The sequence below is a fragment of the Cebus imitator genome, unplaced genomic scaffold (assembly GCF_001604975.1).
Source record: "Cebus imitator isolate Cc_AM_T3 unplaced genomic scaffold, Cebus_imitator-1.0 Scaffold26, whole genome shotgun sequence".
Taxonomy (NCBI): Eukaryota; Metazoa; Chordata; class Mammalia; order Primates; family Cebidae; genus Cebus; species Cebus imitator.
Window position 1 is genome coordinate 6,745,676 of NW_016107341.1, and position 24,325 is coordinate 6,770,000.

The following is a 24,325-nucleotide window of genomic DNA, read 5'->3' on the forward strand; positions in this document are numbered from 1 at the left end:
TTTCTTTACCCTATCAAATTCATGATTTATAATCTGACTGCATGTCAAAATGTTAACAGTAAAACTACACTTTACTCATTGCTTTATATATTATTTCTATAGAGCTGAGGATATGTGAAATATAGTGTCCCACAATAACAAGCAAGAAGCAAGTTGTCCACCATAAATAACAAAAATTAAAACATAAATACAGGTGACTTTTAAGAACAAAGGCTGAAAGGAGGGAGAGAGAGAGGAAAGGAAGCGGGGGAAACAGGTAGAAATATTATAGGCTAAATAAATACTCTATGGCCTCTGCTATTTTTCCTTTCTATGAACATTTTTTGGACGTCTAAAATTATTCAAAATTTCTCAGAGTTTAGAAGGACAGGTACAGAAAAAGATATGAAGAAATGGCAGGAAAAGTAAAACTACAAAACACTGGAGTAGTCAGTGAAGACGGGGGGAGGACAGAGAGACATGGTTTTACTTTACTTTTTTTAAAGACTAATTTTTGTCACTTTTCTATATTTATCTTTTCTATTTTTATTATATTATTTATTATTATTGCTTATGTTATTTCTTTCTTATTTTTCTGTTCTGTGGATCATTTTCCAGATTCTTATGTGAATTCTTGGTTTACTTGTTCTTTCCTTTTCTTCTTTAGAAAAAAAAATACTTATAAATTTATTTAAAAATTTGTAAAACAGTACATTTCCTTCTAAGTAGTACTTTAGCTTTGTCTTTCAAATTTTGGGAAGTAGTGCCGTAAGTATTATAAATAGTGGAAGTCAAATTAAATAATTTAAATAAATTATAATAGGTATTGATCCCCTTTATTATTTTAAGCACAATGGCTATTTAAAATTATGCTATTTAGTTTCCAAATGGATTGAATGTTTGGCTACATTTTGGTTTTTAATTTGTAATTTTACTACACTAAATTAAAGAACAAAAAGTCAAAATTTTTATTCTATGGAATACATTTAATTTTTCATTATAATATTTTTTCTTCTCTCTTTCTAGAGTATTTTTGAAAATGAGATGAAATTCAAATAGCATACAATTCAGCATTTTGAAATGTATAATTCAGTGGCATTTAGCACATTCACAACGTTGTACAAGACCGTAGCTTTCCAGTTTCAAAACCTTTTCTCATCCCAAAACAATACTGTGTACCCATTAAAAACTCCCCATCGACTCTCCTCCCATCCCCTGGCAACTACCAATCTGCTTGCTGTCTCTGTGAATTTGCCTGTCCTGGATATTTCATGTAAAAGGAATGGATTTCATGCATGGCTTGTTTTTCTTAGCATGTGTTTATGATTCATCCAAGTTTTAGCCTGCATCGGTACTCCTTTAACTTTTATGGATGAATAATATTCCATTGCATGTATGGACCACAATTTGTTTATCCATTCATCTCTCAGTGGACATTCTCAATCATTTTTCTATCTTTTGGCTATTATGAATAATGTATGAAAGTTTCTGTGTGGACATATGATTTTACTCCTCCTGGGCATACACTTAAAGTGAAATTGCAGGGTCATATAGTAATTATATATGTAGCTTTCTGAGGCACCACCAAATTGTTTTCCACAGTGACTGCATCATTTTACATCCTCACCCACGTACAAGAGTTCTACATTCTCCACAACACTTGCCATAGTTGGCTCTTTGATTATAGCCATCACAGTGAGTATGAAGTGATATCTCATATTGTGGTATTGATTTGCATATCCTTAATTACCATTCACGGTGAACATTGTTTCTTGTGCTCATTGCACATTTGTACATTTTCCTTGAAAAAAACGTATATTTATGTCATTTACCCATTTTTTATTGGATTGTTTGTGTTTTTCTTCTTGAGTTGTTTTTATTAGATTGGTGCAAAAGTAGTTGCAGTTTTGCCATTACTTTTAGTGGCAAAAACTGCAATAACTTTTGCATCAACCTAATATATATCCTCCATACTAAATCCTTATCAGATATTGATTTGCAAATATTTTCTCTGATTCTGTGGATTGTCTTTTCACTTTCTTGATGATGTTCTTTGATGAACAAACATTTTTAATTTTTATGAGGTCAAATTCATCTATTTATTCTTTATTGCTTGTGATTTTGGTGTCAAATCTAAAAATCCATTGCCATATCTGATGTCATCAAGATTTACCCTTATGTTTTCTTCTAATGATTTTATAGTTTTAACTCTTATATTTAGGTTGATATGAACATATTGAGTTAATGTTTATATTGGAGTAAAGGAAGAGTTCAAATATATTATTTTGCATGTGGTTGTCCAGTTGTTCCAGCACCATTTGTTAAAGAGACTATCTTTTTCTCATTGAAGAGCTTGGCACCATTGTCAAAAGTTACTTGGCCATAGATGTTTAGGTTTATTTCACTACTCTTAATTCTATTCTGTTCATCTATATGTCTATCTTTTTGTACCATACAGTTATGATTACTGTAGCTTTGCAGTTAGTTTTGACATTAGAAAGTATGAGTCCTCCAGCTTTCTTTTCTTTCTCAGTAGTGTTTGGCTATTTAAAGCCCCTTGAAATTCCATATGAATTTTAGGGTTAGCTTTTCCATTTTTGGAAAAAAAGGGGGTCATTGGGATTTTAATAGGTATTGCATTGTATCTGTAGATTACTTTGAAAAGAAATGCCATCTCAACATTATTAAGACTATCAATCCATGAACATGGGGCATCTTTCTATGACAATATTTTCCAATGAACTATTTTAGTAAATATTCTATGTATGCTTAAATAAAATATATTCTGTTTATTGAGTATGGAATATATATTATATACATAATAACTCAAACCTTTAACTGAACAGATTTCTAGTATCTCCACTTAATTTTTTTTTTTGTCTATTTTGTCAAGTGTGATCATTCTATTTCTTCCTGAGAAGCATATGTTGATAACTTCAACCTTAATTGTTGTTTTATCACTTGGTATTCTTGTCAGTTGCTTTATGTAATTTGAGGCCATATTATTGAGTGAACATATGTTCACCTTTATTATATACCTTTGTTCATTATTTTTTATCTTTAGTATTATATGTAACAACCCTTTTAGAAAAGTAAGTAATATAGAATAGTACACAATGAAATCATAGTCTTTAAAGCCAGACACCCAGAGTTCAAACTGCCATTCTATCATTATCTTTTGCAAATAGCCCCATTTTTATGAGTAACTTGTTTTTTCTGCCTACAGTTAATCCAACTCAACTTTTCACGTATCAAGTTGTTTTTCAGATATCAAGTGTGATCATGCCAGCTTATTTAGCTTCTGAATTTCTTTTTTATTTTTATTTATTTTTCGTTAAAGAGATAAGTTCTTACTCTGTAACCTAGGCTGAAATGTAGTGGCACCATTATTGTTCACTGTAACTTCAAACCCCTGGGCTCAGGTGATCCTCCTGCATCAACCTTCTAAGTAGCTAGGACTACAGGCATGCACCACTACATCTGGCTAATTAAAAAAAAAAATTTGTAGAATCAGGATTTCACTATGTTGCCAAGCTAGTCAAACAATCTTCCTGCCCGGATCCTCCAAAGCACTGAGATTACAGGTGTGAGACAGTACCACAGGCCTGAAATATACCATCTCAAAATTATTGCAAAAGTTAAATAAGGAATCATAGATATAAGGTTTATTATGGTGTTATGGAGTAGTATCTCTAAAAACCTAATCTCTTCACCTGAAATACTCTTACTTACTCACTGTGTGACTATAACTCATGTTCTCAACTCATTTTCAGGGTAACGCCTCTCCTCCAGAATAACTGAGGAGCCTGAATTAACTCTAGCATTTGAAACCTATACCCTGAACATGTTTCAGTAATAATTTTATAATTATGTGCCTTGTTCTCCTTTTAAGCCTGAAATATATGTAAGGCAAAGTCTATATCTTCCATATACACGGCAATTCGCCTCATTTTTATGAGTAACTTGTTTTTTTTTTTTTTTTTCTGCCTACAGTTAATCTACCTTTACTTTTCATATATCAAATTGTTTTTCATATATCAAGTGTGATTTTGGCAGCTTATTTAACTTCTGAATTTCTTTCCTTTTTGTAAAGAAATATATATATATATCTTGAAAGGCTAATACAGTATCTAATAATTTTTAGGGGCATGCATGTCTGTAGAATTAATAAATAAATGATATGATTGGTCTACAATAGCTCTGTCCATAAAATTTCTGCAATAATGAATGTACTTTATGTCTGAGCAGCACAATATTGTAGTAAATAGCCACATTTAGCTATTAACCATTTGAAATGTGGTTTAGTGTGAGTGAAAATCTGAATCTTAATATTGTTCATTTTCAATTAATTTTAATTTTAATCACCACATCTGGCCTGAGGTTACTATTTCAAATAATACATATCTTCCAAATTTATGTTGTAAGTCATGTAGTTCAGTAAGCTCTCCATTAGCTTTGCATCTCATTCAGAGTAAAAGCCAAAGTCCTCACAGTGACATAAAAGGACGTACACATCAGGTTTCTTTCACCTACAATTCCTCACTGAGCTCTCCCTGCCGCTCCATCACAACCATAATGGCCTCCTTGCTGTCACACTCTCACCTCCAGATCTCTCCTCCATTCTTCCTTTGCTCAAAAATTCTTCCTCTAGAAATCTCTATGGTTCCCTCCCTAAGTTTCTTCAGGTCTTTATTTAAAGTGACAGCTTCTGAATAAAATCTTTTGAGATCACATCATGAAAAAATTTTACCTCCTTCCTCACATACTAACCCTCTCCCTGTTCATTTTTCTCCATAGAAACTATCTGACAAACTCTACTTATTTACCTGCTTTATTGTCTATCACCTACTAGAATTCTGCCCAGAAGAGTGGGGACAATTTTTTCTGTTTATTCATTACTATCTCCCCAGCTGCTAGAATAGTGGTTTGCATAGTAAGTATTCAGCTAATATTTGTTGAATGAATGAAGAGATGTACTGACAATTTGTGAACACTGTAAAAAATCAGACAGAGAGTTGTAACTTACACTGCTTGCTCCGTGAGTCTATCCCGAATTTTATGTCCAAATTCAATGAGTTGAGCTTATATGAATTTCAGAATTCCAACATCACAAGAACCTCTGCAAAATGGCATGAAAAAATTAAAACTAGAGTGAGACTGATTTATTCATCCTAACCTCTAATATTTCAAGGTCTTGTTTCTTCAGAAATTTTTCTATAGCCATCTGGAAATGTAGAAAAGAATTAAAATAAAGTTTGGTTTTGTAGACAGTTCTTACAAGCAAATAATGATTTTAGATTTATGTTCTCTTCAATTTTATAGCTACTACTTATGTGCCTTTAAATGTGTTATGATTGTGCTATTATAGATACATTCTGAGTTTCACGGCACACTGTGTTCAATTTCGGGGTTTCGTTTGTTTGTTTCGCTTTAGTTTATTTCTGTGTTCAGTTTTAAGGATATAAAGTTTTATCCTACAGCTGGGATAGTACTTTCCACTTCATCTCATTCTTCCTTCTGAAACCAACGCCAAATTTAAGCTCATCAAACATGCAAAAGACATTAAGAACCATAAGATACATCCGCTTCCCCTACTATTATTCTTATCCAAGTGTTTAGGAAAAGCTCAAATACCCAGCTGGTTCAAAAGCTGTGTTATTCACTGTTTTGGCTGATTCAGGCCTGAGCAAGTATGGTTTCTGTTATTGTCCTGGAATGCCAGCATCTAGCTTCATTAAAACAGTACACCTAAGTTAGAGAATATATAGGCTCCTTCAAGGGTATGCATGGAAGAAAAGAAAAAGACAAAACAGACATCCTGAACATTATCCAGATTACAGATACTCAACCAAAACCAGTAGATAATACAGACACCAAAAGAAATCTCTGAGTAATTTGTGATTGTGTACCCTATCCATTACCTATAGTCTAGGAATATGTTTTATCAAGTCAGTATTTTCAGTCTCAAAATGGACCTGTGGAAAAGTTAAGAAGTGGCTAAATCCCAGGGAAGTGCATGATGGTTAATATTGAGTGAAAACTTGACTGGATTGAAGGATGAAAAGTATTGTTCCTGAGTGTACCTGTGAGAGTGTAGCCAAAGGAGATTAACATTTGAGTCAGTGACCCACCCTCAGTCTGCGTGGGCACCATCTAATCAGCTGCCAGCACGGCTAGAATAAAGCAGGCAGGAGAAGATGGAAGAGCAGACTTGCTGTGTCTTCCAGCCTTCATCTTTCTTCTAGGCTGGATGCTTCCTGCCCTCAAACATCAGACTTCAAGTTCTTCAGCTTTTGGACTCTTGGACTTACACCAGTGATTTGGCAGGGACTCTCAGGCCTTCAGCTAAAGACTGAAGGCTAGACTGTCAACTTCCCTACTTTTGAGGTTTTGGGAATCGGACTGGCTCCCTTGCTCCTCAGCTTGCAGACAGCCTACTGTGGGACTTCGCCTTGTGATCATGTAAGTCCACACTCCTTAATAAAATCCCCTTCGTACATACATCTATCCTCTTCATATATGCATCTATTGCTTCTGTCCCTCTAGAGAACGCTAACACATACAGATTTTGGTGCCAGAAGTGTTTCCAGAAGAAAATAATTTTAAGGATGGTTTTCTTTAATTGGTTTGGGGTTTCTGGAGTTGGCTACTTAATATGATTAGACCCCAAAATGCTAAGGACTCTACTTCTAATAATATGGAGAACACTGGTAGTCCTTGGCATGAACTGTTTAGAGAGTTATGCAAAATAAATGCATTTGATGCTCCTGATTCACTGCTCATGAGAGGCGAAGAGTTCAGTGATTCTGTACGTAATACCTTTGACCATATGTGGAGAACCAAGGGATATAATAAAGTTTATTCGTTGCTCCTAAGTTCACTGGACAAAGTAACAAAAGAAAAGGATGATCTCGATGATTTTTTTGCAGGGGGAGGGGCGGGGGGGATGGAGTCTTGCCCTGTTGCCCAGGCTGGAATACAGTGGCATGATCTCAGCTCACTGCAACCTCTGCCTCCTGGATTCAAGCGATTCTCCTGCCTCAGCCTGCCAAGTAGCTGGGATTAAAGGTGCAAGCCACCATGCCTGGCTAATTTTTTGTATTTTTAGTAGAGACAAAGCACATACTTAATCTCAAGTCTTCTAAGATTGCCCTGAATGAAGGTCTTATCTTCCATAAACAAAGGACTAAAACTACAGAAAATCAGACATAAGCTGTAATCATGCAAGTGGCTGACCTGCAATGAAAGGTGCATGCTCAGTCTTGCCAGGTGTCTACTATTAAACCGAGGGCATTGACTGGTAAAGAATGAGACCCTGCAATTTGGAATGAGGATATATGGGAGGACCCTGGTAAAGCTGGGGACACTAAGCTTGTAAACTCTGATGAGCCTTTTTGGTCAAATACTGTGAAGATAATTGTATTTCATATGAATGCTCACTAAAGGGTGACCTCAGCAGAGGAGGATTTTCATAATCAAGTGGATAGGATGACTTGTTCTGTGGACACCACTCAGCCTCCCTCTTTCCCCTGACACTCTGTCATCTTTCAGTGGGCCCATGAACAAAGTGGCCATGGTGGCAGGGAGGTTACGCATGGGCTCAGCAACATGGACTTCCATTCACCAAGTCTGACTTGGCAGTGGCCACTGCTGATTGCCCAGTTTGTCAGCAGCAGAGACCAACACGGAGTCTGTGATATGGTACCATTCCTCAGGGTGATCAGCCAGCTACTGTAGTTGGTGGCAGGTTGATTATGTTGGACCTCTTCTGTCATGGAAAGGGCAGCAATTTGCCCTCACCAGAATAGACACTTACTCCAGATATGGGTTTTTCTGTCCTGCATACAATGCTTCTGCCAAAACTACCAACCCTGGACTCATGGAATGCCTTATCGACCATATGGTATTCCACATAGTGGTACCTCTAACCAGGGCACTCAACTTTATGGCTAAAGAAGTGAGGCTGTGGGCTCATGCTCATAAAATTCACTGGTCTTACCATGTTCCCCATCATCCTGAAGCAACTGGATTGACAGAACAGTGGAATGGCCTTTTGAAGTCACAATTACAATGTCAACTAGGTGACAATACCTTGTACGGCTGGGACAAAGTTGTCCATAAGGCTGTGCATGCCCTAAATCAGTGGCCAATACATGGTACTGTTTTTCCCATAGCCAGGATTTAGGGGTCCAGGAATCAAGGGGTGGAAGTAGAAATGGCTTCACACATCATCACCGCCAGTGACCCACCAACAAAATTTTTGCTTTCTGTTCCCACAACATTACATTTTGCTGGCCTACAGGTCTTAGCTCCAGAAGGAGGAATGCTGCCACCAGGAGACACAATGATGATCCTAAACTGGAAGTTAAGGTTGCCACCTGGACACTTTGGGCTCCTCCTACCTCTAAGTCAACAGGCTAAGAAGGGAGTTACAGTGTTGGCTGGGGTGATTGACCCAAACTATCAGGATGAAATTAGTATACTACTCCACAATGGAGATAAGAAAGAGTATGTGTGGAATACAGGAGATCCCTTAGGGCATCTTTTAGTCTTACCATGCCCTGTGATTAAGGTCGATGGGAAACTATAACAACCCAGTCCAGGCAAGACTACAAATGTCCCAGACCTTAAGGAATGAAGGTTTTGGTCATTCCACCAGGTAAAAAACCACGGCCTGCTGAGCTGTTGCTAAAAATAAAAGGAATCCAGAATAGGTAGTAGAAGGACATTTGTTTGCAGAACATGTATCTATCTTTTTTTTTTTTTTTTGGCAGATAGAGTCTCACTCTGTCACCCAGGTTGGAGTGCACTGGTGCTATCTTGGCTCACTGCAACCTCTGGTTCCCGGGTTCAAGTGATTCTCCTCCCTCAGCCTCCCGAGTAGCTGGGACTACAGGCACCTGCCACCACACCCGGCTAATTGTTTGTATTTTTAGTAGAGATGGGGTTTCACTGTCTGGCCTCAATCTCCTGACCTTGTGGTTCACCCACCTTGGCCTCCCAAAGTGCTGGGATTACAGGCATGAGCCACCGCACCCAGCCAGATCATATATCTTGTAAAGCTGAATTTGACTGCATGTAATTTTAAACCATTTAATGGCTGGTAGTTATGGTAAAGCAGTGTTGAGAAAAGAGGAAGAAAAGGTACCTAAATAGGAATGAAAAGGAGAAAGAAGGAGTCAAGAATCTATTATGAAAGGGAGCGAGGGAGACAGAAGAAACAAAGACAGATAAGATAGACAAGGAAGACAACTGTGGAAATACTGTTTACCAGGGGGAGAAAAGGAGAGAAAGAGAGGTAAGAGAAATCTGTATTGAAAAAGCTCAACCAAAGAAGAAAGTAAATATACCATCTCTGTTCTCAATTTTTTTAAACAGCAAATCCACATAGACACCCAAAACTGGATTTGGATTCTAATGAATTTTTCACAATGAAAAATAATTTTAACTTTTCCTTTTTCTTTCTTTGCTTTTTTGTTGTTGTTGTTTGTTTTTTGAGACAGGTTCTCACTCCGTTAGCCAGGCTGGAGTTTAGTGGTATGATTATGGTTTTCTGCAACCTCGACCTCCTAGGCTAAAGCAATCCTCCCATTTCAACCATTAGAATAGCTGGGACTAAAGGCACAGGCCACTGTTCCCAGCTAATGTTTGTATTTTTTGTAGAGAAAGTGTCCTACTATGTTTCTCAGGTTGGTCTGGACTCCTGGATTCAGGCTATCCCCCACCTTGGGCTCCAAAAGTACTAGGATCACAGGCGTTAGCCATCACACCCAGCTACTTTTTTTCTCTCTCTCTTTTTTCTTTACATATTCTTCCTCTACAATTTCCGTAATAATGGTTGTATTTTAACATTTTATAATATATATGGGAAGCAACTTCACCTAGTCTGAGCTGTTCACAGAGTTCTCCTTCCTACTGCCATGACCGAATCGTTTACTATGGCTCCCCACTGCCCTGAGACAAAATGACTGATTTCATGAGAGTAGGAACGGTGTTTTATTCACCACTATAAACCAGCAGCTAACCTAATTCCTGGCACATTGTAAACACTTCAAAATATTAACAAATAAAATCAAAAAATTAATCAGATGTCTTCATCAAATTGTCTTGCCTCCTAGCTAAACTTTCGAATACAGATAACAAGCGAAACAGCACAACTCCATTTAGAACAGAAAAAAGGGAGGGAGGAGATGAAGATGATGTAAGGCATGATACCGCCTATTTTGCACTATATTTAAGATTCTTTTCATTTTAACTCACAATTTACCACAGGAAAGCTAGAAGTTTTTGTCTTTCCTTTCTACATATTTCAGCTTAGAAATGTTATTTTTAGCTATATATTTACATTAGCAAAATCACATCACAGCAAAATGACTTGGGCACCCTGTAAAATTTATAATGAAGGGATCTTATGTGTCAATCAATGGTGTACAGGCATGTTACTCAGAATACTGCTCCCTTATTTTTCTACATAATGATCACATTTGGGAGAACTGGCCTTTTTCCAGGTTCAATGTGCTTTGCTGTTGGAATCTTACATCCACTTGATGAGGTCTTCCTGGCAAGGTTACCCTACAGCAAAATCGTGACATAGAGAGTAAGAGCTCCTTGACTTTTGTCCTCCATTTCTGCTCCTTGCTGTCAGCCCCTGACACCCTCATGCTATCCCAGAGGGCATTGCTCTCCGGTAGTTGCTCCCTCTTCTGCCACTCTTGATGACTGTATTCCCAGTCTGCTTCCCATGTAAGCACACACGCACATGCGCAGACACACACACACACACACACACACACACACACACTCTCTCTCTCTCTCTCTCTCTCTCTCTCTCTCTTGCACCCCTTCCAGTATGGCATTCTGAGGTTAATCTTAATGTCTAACTCTTAGCCAGAGTAAATTTACACTTAAAAGAAATCAAAGCATATATGCAGATGGTTACAAATCAAGTAATTTAGAGGAACTTATAATGAAAATCATCAGTTGCCTGTTTGAATTCCAGTTTCTCATTTTAGAAGCAGACAGAAATCTTATGGCTTTTGGCTGCTTATACTGTCATATCTTCATATTTTGAAAAATCATTTCTACACATAATTTACTTCATGCTTTAATCTCTAAGAATTCATCTTACACTACTTCTCACCTCTCTCTTTCCTCCTGCAATATATTTCTTTCATGTCCTTACTTCCCCTGTAATTCAAATTACATTCATTACAAAAGTGGAAGTCTCAAATATTCTACAACAATTATCATTATTATACAGCCATGAAAACCCGTATTTGTGAAGACCAGTTAATGACATGGTAAAATACTGACCACTCGAAATGAAGTGAAAATTTTAAAAATACGTATTTATCAATATGGTATGATTCAAATTCTATAAAATATATAGATTTTATGCAATAAATTTCTAGGACAGAAAAATATGATAGAGTTGTAATGTTCATCTCAGTAGAGTGGGATTATGGATTATTTTAATTTTCCTGTTCATATTTTTCTACATATGTCTACAACAAATACATGTCACATATAATTTTAAAAATTAAGAGAGAAAGTAAACCCTTGGTAAGTACAAGGAATTAATACCTATTGTGAAATTTTAAGCCAGTGGGAAGGCTAATTTCAGGCCATGTTCTTCCCATTATATAAGCTTTGGAATGCTTATCTCACCCAAACCCTTCTTTACCACCTAAAATATGCAAACTGATGACAGGCCAGAGATCCAAATCACTATAAAAATTCAGGACATCATCAGAACTTTTAAAAATGAAAATCCAACAGTTTTAATTAAGTGCATAATACATATGTATGAGTGCATTGTCTTTTGTAATAGAAGACACAGCTGTTTGCTATGGGTTTGAAATCCAATTTAAAATTTTGTAATCCTATGCTAATGATCTAAAGAAAAAAGAAGTAGCAGACAACAACATTTTGCGTTAATATTAAATGTTCCCAATGCCGGAGGAGTCCTCACTATGTCAGTATTAATTAAGAGCATTTTCTTTTACAGTGCATATTTCCTTATGGCTCTGTATCCCATCTCTAAAAGAATACCAAATCACTTTTAATGAAGAATTATTTGTGCATTGCTGAGTTTAAGAAATTGTATCTTATTCTCAATATTCAAGATTATATAATCTAATGAACACAGTTGGAAATATTTTACATAAAGTAGGGAGAGAGTAGGACTGGCTGAATTCTGTTCTCTCCAGTCCCCAAGAAATTACAGCTGACCCATCCACACCCTGTTCTGTCCACAAGAGCTTCCTCCCTCCCTCTGGGCATGGACAACTGAAACAGGATTTTTCAGATCTGCTTGCATCAGCCCACATCCTTCCATTTAACTTCTGGCTGTCTATCCAACCGCCGCAGGATCAGCCTGGCTCTTTCCTGCTCAGAGAAAGCAGACCAATGGTAAAACTCTTCACGTGTGTCTCCTTGACCTCCTAATTGGCTAGCCACATGGCCTGCCTAGGAGTTGGCATCTTCTCCTTGAAATCAGGAATTTGTGATTTGCTCCTTATTTGGCCTGCTAGTATGATGTCCCTGGCTTTCTGCTCCCCTTGTTTTTTAGCCAGAGAAGACAGGAGGAACTGCCTATCTCTCTCTTGTTTCACTATCCTGTCAGCTTGAGGTCCCTGTGAAAGCTAGAGACCGTCTTTTTCCCAGTGCCTAATTAGAGGTTCCTACTCGCAGGGATTCTTCTATTCCTCTGCCCTGATTCCTCCACCAAAGTCAGGAGTACCATCAACCAATCTGCAATTACAGTCCAAATTAGGATCTCTGCTGCCTGGGATTGAATAGAATCTTGGCCCCTCCTTTTTGGCTTTATGGCCTTGATCAAGGCACTTAACAGTTCTGTGCCTCAGTTTCCCTATCTGTAAAACAAATAATACTAGTAACTACATTATTGTTATAGTAAGAACTAGATGAAATCACACATATATACATATACATACATACACATATAGTGCTATATAGTGCTAAAACAATGCCTTGTACACAATAAGTTCTACCTAAATGTAGCTATTATTATTATTATTATTATATAATATACATAGGAGTTTCATTTACACACACATACTCACACACAGATATACTTTCAAAAATCCCTGTCCGAACCAGACAGGGCATGGGAAGGCTATTTGGCAGGAAAAGTAGTCCTAGCAAGAGGGAACTACTCCCTAGTTAATTTTCCCCAAGTCACAGCAGATTATAGTGGCAAGCAACTTGTTAATGACAGCAACGATATGAAGATGCATTTTCTGGGTCATTCTGAGTCAAAGGAAATTAAAACCAGTGACTTTCAGACTGGCTTAGTGCTAGAAACATTTGGCTGCAGAATCAAACCAGCAGCCAAGGGGGAGTCCAAGATAAATTCCTCAGCATTTGTCTTTTTTTTTTTTGTTTTTTTGAGACATGGTCTGGCTCTGCCACTTATGCTGAAGTACAGTGACAGAATCACAGCTCACTGCAGCGTCCACCTCCTGGACTCAAGAAATCCTCCCACCACAAGCCATCACACCCAGCTAACTTCTAAATTTTTTGTAGAGAGGGGAATCTGCCTTTGTTGCCCAGGCTGGTCTTGAACTCTTGGGCTCAAGCAATCTTGCCACCTCAGCCACCCCAAAGTGTTAGAATTATAGGCGTGAACCAACACACTCAGCCAGGACTTGCCTTCATGTATGAAGATCCCCGGGAGAACTGAGATCCAGACAAAATGTTGGGCCTAACTCAGAACAAAACCTGTGTTAAGCAATTTGTTCATTTGGCAAAAAGCCTTTAAGACTTCAGGTGAGCTCATAGCAAGGGTCTGACTCAAACAAGTCTCATTTGAAGAGGTAGATTACGTGTTTCAGATGATGACTTGATGACTCATTAGACTTCACGCATCCCGCTGACTCAAATCTGAATAAGTATACTAGCAGGTGGTGATACAGCTACTGGAAATGGCTAGGCTCTTGGCTCTATTCCAATAGCAGTACTATAATTTCATGCCTACAGCAAACCTTTCTGCAAATTACACCTACACTATAATCAGCTGCAGAGGCCTTTTGTGACTATTTATAAAGGACACCTTTTAATTCACCCTTATAATTTAGCTGGTAGCATTTGCTGGCAATGTTTTAACAGCTATGCAATGCAAAGCCACTTCTATTAAGGGCACTGTCTCTCTTCTAAGTGTATAGTACACCACACAGCCATGAAGTGCTAACCAGTACAACTGTCACCAAATTCTGATATAAGAGTCTACTATTTCTCCCTTCTCAGCAAGGGAGAACATTTTGGAAGTGCCACAAAAAGGGTCTGGATTGCATTGGTCTGTGTTTGCCCAAAACCAAAAAGCATAATGAAATTTGCAACCCTAAACTTGTACTCGGCCAGGTGCAGCGGCTCACGCCTGTAATCCCAGCACTATGGGAGGCCAAGGTGGGTGGATCACAAAATCAGGAGTTCAAGACCAGCCTGGCCAATTTGGTGAAACCTCGTCTCTAAAAATTTGACAGGTGTGATGGAAGGTGCCTGTAGTCCCAGCTACTAAGGAGGCTGAGGCAGGAGAATTGCTTGAACCTGGGAGTCAGAGGTTGCAGTGAGCAGAGATCACGCCACCGCACTCCAGCCTGGGCAACAGAGTGAGACAACAGAGTGGGCAAACAGTCGTGCTCAGAGAATCCCCATTAACCAGTTTAACTTCTTATCAAAGAGGCACATGGGGTGCATCAGAGTTGCTCTAGAGCAGCTAGTGCTCACTGGTGATCTGAAGATCTTGTTAAAATGCAGATTCTGAATCAGTACGTTTGGGATAGGGCCTGAGATTGTGCTTTCTAACAAGCTCCTAGGTCACATCACACTGTGAATAGCAACAGAATTGGTCGGAAGGATGAGAAAATTTGGGGAGGACTGTGGGTCTAAATGACACATATGTGAAAATGGTGTCACTGAATCTTTCCAGTGGTTATGAAATTCTAATGGAAATTGAGATCTATTGAAATCAGTAAAGCTGATCTTTATACTGTCAGTCTTTATGCTCTCATTATTTTTACCATCATCATCATCATCACCATAAAAATAGAGAAATAATATCCCTAAATAGATTCATGAAAATAGGTCCATGGATATGAATAAGAGGGTTTGCAATTGCACAGATGACATACATGTGCATATTTTTGTAGCTCATTGCTATATTAGGAAACAAAACTACACTTCATTCAGATTTAAAATAAAGGAAATCAGCTGTTGGTCTTTCAGAAGGTCAAACTTTTATTCCCCAATATTTTCATTAATAAAGTGAAAGAACTTAATTAAATGATATATAACTTTCTATGTGAAAAATACTGAGATTCAATTAATATTATTTTTGAATTTCAATAGCTTTTGAGGAACAAGTGGCTTTTGATTACATGGATGAATATTATAGCAGTGAAGTCTGAGATTTTAGTGCCCCCTTCACCCAAGTACCGTACATTATATCCAATATGTAGCTATTTAACCCACACCCACTTTCCACCCTCCACCTTCTGAGTCTCCATAGTCCGTTATACCACTCTGTAATCCTTTAAGTGCCCATTGCTTAGCTCTCACTTGTAAGTGAGAGCGTACAATACTTGGTTTTCCATTTCTGAGTTTCTTCACTTAGAATAACGGCCTCCAGCTCCATCCAAGTTGCTATGTAAGACATTATTTTATTTTTTATGAGTAGCTTTCTATGGTATATTTATATCATATTTTCTTTGCCCACTTGTTGGGAACTTAGGTGGGTTCCATATCTTTGCAATTGTGTTGCAATAAACATTCATGTGTAGGTGTCTTGTTAATATAATGACTTCTTTTCCTCTGGGTAGATACCCAGTAGACGGAATTCTGGTTTCTTAAATTCACGTGTACCATCTGTCACATCTGAACTTGAATAACACATGTCATACCACATACAACAAAGTTCCTTTTCACACTCCCCAAAATTGAGATGAGTAATGACAAAAATAATTTCTTACCACACTCACTAGTACCTTATTCTAATCATAGTAACAATGTTACAAAGTGAATAACCTTACATATTTGAGGATGAAACATGCTTGGAACTGAAAACAGATTGTCTACCAATAGACCTACTGCTTTAGTTTGTGATATTACTTAACATTTTTTATAGAAGCTCAATTTTCAAAATATATTTATTGCATATCGAAAATATCATAGAGCTGAAATGAGCTTTGACTTTTGAAGAAATTCAACACTATTTTTATGAAAGTTTCACTAACTGGTTCAGCAGAAGTAATTTAGGATATTTATGGTAAAACACCAATTTAGTGACTGTAGCTCCCCGAAACTCAGACCAACTACAAGTCCTTTTTCAGACAACTTGTCTCTAATTTTTTTTCTAATAATTTTCTTTGGCTTGCTAAGAACCCCTCTGGCTTGTGGGAAGTGCTTTGAAAAACAGAAAATAAATCAATTATCATGAAAGGTTCTATGTATTCAACTTTCAATTATTTAAATACTATCTAATGTATAGTTTCAAGAATTCTAACTTCATTCTTTCTGCCTACCTATTTATTTGCAAAGAAGGAAAAAAAGAAGAAAAGGGGAAAATTTCATCTAAATAGAACCATTCTTTCATTTTTATAATGTATGAGAGCATGTTAGGATATTGAACACAACAATCATATTTGCTTGCACAAATTTCGATTTTGGGTTTTTTTCTACTAATATTTTCACTTTGGCAAAAGAGAATATTTATAATAATAATGATGATGATGATGGAGAAAGATTATAAAAATGAGCAATTGTAAAAAATTTTCATCCTCTATAATATCATTGTTTTATAGAAAAAAAATATAAATCTCTCAAGTGGTTTAGTAAGTTGCCTATGGTCACACAGCTAATAAGTGACAAACCTGATACAAACTCTGGTTGTCTGACGCCTAAGCCCATAGTTTTAATGGTTCATATGCATTCCTCAAATTTCTGCCCAAAAATATTTGAATGGATTCTTACAGCATAGAATAAAAAGTGAAGGCCCTGTTTAATAGAAAGTAATAGATTCTTAAAACAGAATAGAACAAAGTTTTAAGCATCCTGTATCTTTTAGTTTAAAAAACTATGTATCTTTTAGCTTAAAATCTTTTAGTTTAAGAATATCTTATCTTTTAGTTTGAGAAGAGACCAAAGCTTTAAGCATCCTGTATCTTTTAGTTTAAAAAACTGTATCTTTTAGTTTAAAAAACTTTGGTCTATTCTGTTTTAAGAATAGACCAAAGTTTTAAGCATCCTGTATCTTTTAGTTTAAAAGAAAATTTAAAAATATGACAAAAATACCCCCTTTTCCATTTAGCTATTTATTTTTATTTTTAAGAGAAAATAATTACTTTAGAACAGAAAGAGAAAGGAAGAATGTGAAATTTAAAAGATTTTCTTTTTATAAAAATTGTCTGATATTTCCCAAGATATTTACAAGGTAATCTCTCCAAGAGATTAATTTCAGGTGCATGTGAAAATACAAAGTGAAGCAAGTTTTCTACATCTATCTCCCACCCCAGAGCTCCCCCTCCCCAAGACACAATGTTGCATTCTAGGACCTGTAAAGGTGCTCAGCACATAACAGGTCCCCAAGAATTATATATTTTTGATGACTGAAATGCCCATTTATTTGAAATAAGCCTATTCTCGCCTTCAATTGCAAGGAAAACTTTTGGGTCACCAAATGTAATGTATTCGTGTCAAGCATTTTGTCATCAATGCAATTCAACAATGTCCACCTCACTATCTCTTTAATGTCAATGTCTTCAGTTCAAACTTTTTTCCTCCTTTTCTGTTCAGAAACTCCAATTGGTGTACCCTCCTTTCTTTTTCACTGTAAATGTGCTTCATCATATTTATTGACACTCACGGGGACAGCAAGGTAGCATCTTAACTATGCAAGCTCCTATTACACTTGCTAAAGTTTTTGCAGCATCTGATGTTCCTTTTACTATAAGAACTTTATTCCAATCTTTTCTTAGACTACAACATTTGCTACTTGTGATTTGGTTAATGAAGCTATAGTGTCAACACCCTTAGCAACGTCTACATTGGCCCCTGGATATGATGTTACTCTGCTCTCTCAACACTTAAGCCACAGCTGACTTCTGAAGTGTCTTACTGTAATCATACAAACATATAATCCTAACTAATTAAACTAAAAATTTTACATAAAGGCTAATTAACTCACATGATATTCCTGAAGGACAGAAACATAAAAAATATATACGATTAAAATGGCCAGGCTCAAAAAGGATATCTATACTGTTTACATAATACAGTTTCATTACGTGTACATTTTTCACAAATTGTACTCATTTGAAAATTTTCACCGAAGGCAGTGACCATTAATCATTAGCAGTGTGCAGAAACACCTGCTTAGTTCATATTTTAACAATTTGCCTTAGAACTTGGCTTCTAGAAACACAGGGGATTTCAGTAGAGGGAACCCTTGGGTGTTTTTTACATTACAATGGCTCTTTTGATACTTTTAAAATTTTGATTGACAAATAACAATTTTATATATTTATGGAATACAATGTTGGGATACATTATGGTATACACTTATGGGATACGGTGTCTCAATACAGATATATATTGTGGAATGATCAAATCAGACTAATTATCGTAATCAGCACCTCAAATAATTATCATTTATTTGTGGTAAGAGCATGTAAAGTCCTCTCTTTTAACTGTTTTAGTACATTTTTTACCATCTCAGAATCTTCTTTCTACTTTTGATGGAGAAATTGTTCAGCAAATTTCACATCTTTCTCTTTCTCTCTCTCTTCTCTCTCTCTCTCTCTCTCTCTCACACACACACACACACACACACACACACACACGAGCTATAGTGAGATACCTTTCCAAAAATTGATATTCAATGAGAGAACATCACCAGTGAATTCATCACCAGATAAATCTACCTAAAAGTCAATAGTTTTGTATTTTATCTACCATAATATTCTTATGGAAAACCAATGACTGACAAAGTTTTTTGGGCATAGAAGTTATATAACTGAAAGGACATGATATTGAGAAAATGAGTTTAATGTATCCCTCAAGGATGGCAAAAAACATATTCATCTAGTTGAATTGAAATAAAAAATAATATATGAAAATATAGATAATCCCAAGACTATTATCTCCATGTAGTCTGTAACCTACAATTTATATGGAATTATATATTTAAACACAAATTAGCCCCATTGATGTGAGTATCTCAATGTATTATAATGAGTGGTACAGCTCAGATAAGTCAATGATTCAATTAGGCAGGTGTATATCCATACCACCTTTACTATATATTGAGCCAGGAGAATTAAATGTACTATTTTCATTTTCTAACTATAACAATCATTTTTTTTTTCTTTCCAAATGCTCATAAAGAATCTATTGAGGGAGCTGAGTTGCTATTGAAAATTATGACAACATCCATATCTCAGATTCACTGCTCACTCTCATATTATATTTGGAAATTTTTCCTGTAGGATTTTCAGAACCTTGTCAAGTACTCTGCTCTTAAATTTGCCATTTCTACAAAGTAGTTCTTAGTGAAGTTTTGAAGTGTTGTGTTTTCTCACCACTGTGTTCCTTAAAGAGAGCTGTAACTGACATTTTGAAAGCAAAATGAAACACATACATTAGTTTTATTTTAAAATTTGACAAAGCACATCTTTCTTTTCTTCATATAATTAATTGAGTTACATTTTAAATGCATATATCATTTGTGCACCTGCAATAATTTTTTGTTGTAGGTGAAAACTCTCCACTCATCTCAATATGATATATAGGGTCAATCGTGACTATCTTAATTCACAATTTTTTCTTTCTAATCAACAGCGTTTAAAAGCTAAGAGTGCGATTTAACTGCAATAAACACCATTCCCTGATTTTTAACTAAATATGTTTTGAGATAATTAATCTCCCAGGTTTTCTTATCAGGAAGGGCAAGATTAGAGTAAAAGAAGTTTGATACTCTGGAAAGAGTATTTGTCATTCTTGACTCCTTCCATTATTTTATCTCATATGCACTCCATCACTGTCTTAGTCTGCTTTGCATTGCTTTAACAGAAAATTACAGACTGTGTAATTTATAACAAACAGAAATGTATTTGGCTCATGATTCTGGAGTCTAGGAAGTCCAGGAGCATGGTGACAGCATCTGGTGAGAGCCTTCATGATCTATCATCGAATGGTAGAAGGCGGAAGCACAAAAGAGGGTGAGAAGAAGAGCTAGAGGGGCCAAACTCGATTTTATAACAAACTGTCAATGACATTAATCCATTCATAAGTGCTCTGCCATCACAACCTAATAACCACTAATTTGGCTTCTACCTCCCAACATTGTTACCGTGAAGATTTTTTTCAACACACAAACTTTGGGGGACACATCCAAACCACAGGAGTCACCAAATTTTTCAAAATATCTTGTGAGTACATTTGCTTTTCTCCATCACTACTATCGCCACTGTAATCCAGGCCACCAGTACCCGTAAACTAAAATACCATAAATGATTTTCTTGCATGTTATAAGATCTATTTCAAAACCATTTCTCCTACTACACCATAGGGAGCACTTTCAAAATGCATTTCAGATAAAATGTTAGTGTGTCCTTGTCCTCAGTGTAAAATACAAGAACCCAAGCATAAAGCCTACCTCTTAAGTTTTAATATTGGCCACATGTTTACTCTCTAACAGTAAAAATCAGCTGTGGCCCCTCAGCTGATATCATGGTCTTCATGTCTTTTCTTATGATATTGCTTATGTCTAGAATGCATTTGCATGTACGTGCACATGCACACACACATGCACACATGCGTGAGCGCGCACACACACACACACACACACACACACAAAGCATACACTCTCTTAAGGACATAATGTAGACTTTATCAATACCAGAAATCTATCTTTGATTTCTTCTCCCATTCATTTTCAGTTAAACATCACAATCACTCACAATCGCGGGGAAGTTTTTAAAAATCACATTGCCTGGGCTACAGTAAGATTAAATCATAGTAGGATCCAGGCATTGGTGCTTTTTAAGCTCCCCAGGTGATTCCACTGTACACCCAAGGTTGAGACTCACTGCATAAGAGTTCCAGCTAACTATTTTTCCCAATAGCAATGTGCCCTATTGAATTTATCCCTCATATTTCACTGCCACATCAATTAGAACCTCTGTTTTGTCTCACCTAAGCCATATTTCTCCATCTTGGCTATAGGTTATTATGAGGAGCATTGTCAGTGCTTTGTCGAAATCCAAGGCCTCAGTTATTTGATAAATGTTTTGTTAATGTGCTGAATTCTTTCAAAATACCTATCAATCCTAAATTATATAAGATTTTTCTACATTTGGCAAAACATCTCTACAAATTAAATATTACTATAAATATGATATGACCTATTTAAACCATTAAGGACCTTAAAAAAGAAGGCTTTAAAAGTCAAGTCATTTTATGTGTAAAATATATTATTTCATGAATATGTAAATGTATGACAATAATTTTTGTACTTCTCATCCAAAATCTCAGAAAATGACAAAATACGATAGTACCCCCACAATATTCACATCACTTTTTTTAAGTTTTATTTTTTTAATTGGCAAATTGTATATACCTATCATGTACAACATGTTCTAAAATATGTATACATTGTGGAATGGCTCTGTTAAACTAGTTAACATACGTATTACCTCATCACTTTTTAAATGATTCTGTTTACTTACAAACTCAGTGCTTCCAAAATATGTAGTTTCTTTCTTACTGATTTTTCTTTTTGGATAATGATGAGCATACCACACAATGGCAAAGCATTTTTCCAGGTACTGTTGTGCATGGGGAGATAGCTATACAAGGAGTCAGGACCCCTAAGTCCTGATTTTTAGCTTTGGTTCAACATATATTTAGTCTGTGACATTGGGCAATGTTTTAACCTTCCTAAGCTTCAACTTTGTAAACATAATATAAGATGAGAATAAGTCTGCAGGCTGGAATTTCTAAAAGTATTGTAAAAATTCAATGAAATAGGTGTGTGTTCTTCCTACAGAGACAGATGCAAGACTCAAGGGGTAATTGTAAAGAATTTAGCACTGTTTACAATAGCAAAGACTTGGAACCAACCCAAATGCCCATCAATGATAGACTGGACAGGGAAAATGTGGCACATATACAGCATGGAATACTATGCAGCCATAAAATGATGAGTTTGTGTCCTTTGTAGGGACATGGATGAAGCTGGAAACCATCATTCTCAGCAAACTGACACAAGAACAGAAAATCAAACACCGCATGTTCCCACTCATAGGTGAGTGTTGAACAATGAGAACACATGGACACAAGGAGGGGAGCATCACACAATGAGGTCTGTTGGGGGGAACTAGGGGAGGGACAGCTGGGGGTAGGGAGTTGGGGAGGGATAACATGGGGGGAAATGCCAGATATAGGTGATGGGGAGGAAGGCAGCAAACCACATTGCCATGTGTGTACCTACTCAACAATCTTGCATGTTCTTCACATGTACCCCAAAACCTTAAATGCAATTATATATATATATATATATATATATATATATATTCACATTATATATATATATGTATATATATATTTTTAAGAATTTATTGAAGGGTCTATTTGCAAAATTGTGGGCAGCATAAAGAAACTAACAAAAGATGGTAAAGAACCCAAGGACTAGTTACAATAGGAAGGAGTTACAACCCCCAGCCCCCAGAGGACAGAAGAGGGAGCTGTTTCTAGAACCAGGTAAGAGCTGAACCTGTGGAAAAGGGGCTTGCTGTAGCCATGGGTAAAGGAACACAGACATTGCCAAAAGCCCAAATAGACAGGGGAGGAGCAGGGAATAAACACCCTGACCTCGCTTTCCTCCCTTCCTCTGATCACCTGCTGGTAATTTTCACTGAGCAAACTACCCAAATTCAGAAGAGTAATGCATTCTGCAAAGGTCGCCACCAGGGTTACAGAGCAGGATAAAAGGAGATAAATGAGTAATATGGAAGAACAATTGGAGAACATTCAGCACAATATAAAAGCTGTTTTAACCCAAAATGTGTTCAGTAAATTGTTTAAAAAATATTAAATGAACATGCAATATAAGAGTGAAAGCTGTCATTCTGTATGATACCATAACAATGGATACAGGTCATTTTACATTTGTCCAAGCTCAAATATACAACACAAACAGTAAGTTCTAGGCACATTATGGCTTTAGTGAGAGATAACATATCAATATTAGCTCATCAATTGTAGCAGATGTACCACACTAATGCAAGGTGTTAAGAACAGGGGAACTTGGTGGCAGAGCAAGGGATGTACAGCCACTCTCTACACTGTTCTCAGTTTTTCCCTGTAGACCTAAAACTGCTGTTAGTTTTTTTACAAGTTATTTTCATGACTAATATTCATTGAAAATGACTGATCATACCCCAATTTCCACCAAGCTGTTGCATCTATGAAGATGAACTGATGATGTAACCACCATATGACACTAACTTACAAGAGGTTGACTCTCAAGCCTGGGAAATACATTTCCCAGATGTATTTCTGGGAAACCTCCAATTGTGGAGCATTAGTGTGACTTTCTCTTCTAAAATTTCCATTTCTATCCCTTGATTCATTAATTTAGAAAGACAAAATCCTCTCAAAGTTTTTCCTAACATACTTCGTATGATCATTGCTCTTGAAGTGGTTAACTTTTCACTTAAAGCTAAGCAACCTTATTTTCATCATATTTTAAATGTGAAAGTTCTTTGCCCCTTAAAGAGAATGGCAACATAAATTTGGAAACATTTTTGTGGTTGTTGTAATAACAGTAGATATATTTTGCTGGTAATTTTTCACTATGGTGACAAAGGAAATAAAACATTTTGGATACAAGAAACCCCATACAATATGACTGAAATATATTCAGCTTACTATCCAATTTCAGTTTCTCTTAAAATCATTTATTTCAACATGATTTATCATATTCTTATGGCAGGTGCTCTAAAATGTACATTGCATACCAAAATCATGAGAGCCTACATACTGATATCTAATATAAAGCTCTTAGTGTTTTGTATTATTTTGATATAAGACAGACAGAACCACAAGTGCTTGTGAAATCCTGTTACTGTTCTCTTTGTAAGAGAATTTATATTTTAAGCACAAAATTATAGATGTTAACATCAGATAAGAAATCAAATAACAAACTATGTAAACAAACAAAAAATTAGACTCCATGTCTCAGAGCAGGTACTAGATACCCAACAACAGAATTTAGAAATTATTCCTAATGGCACTAGCAGTAGGAACAAGTGTGGTTGGAAAGAATATG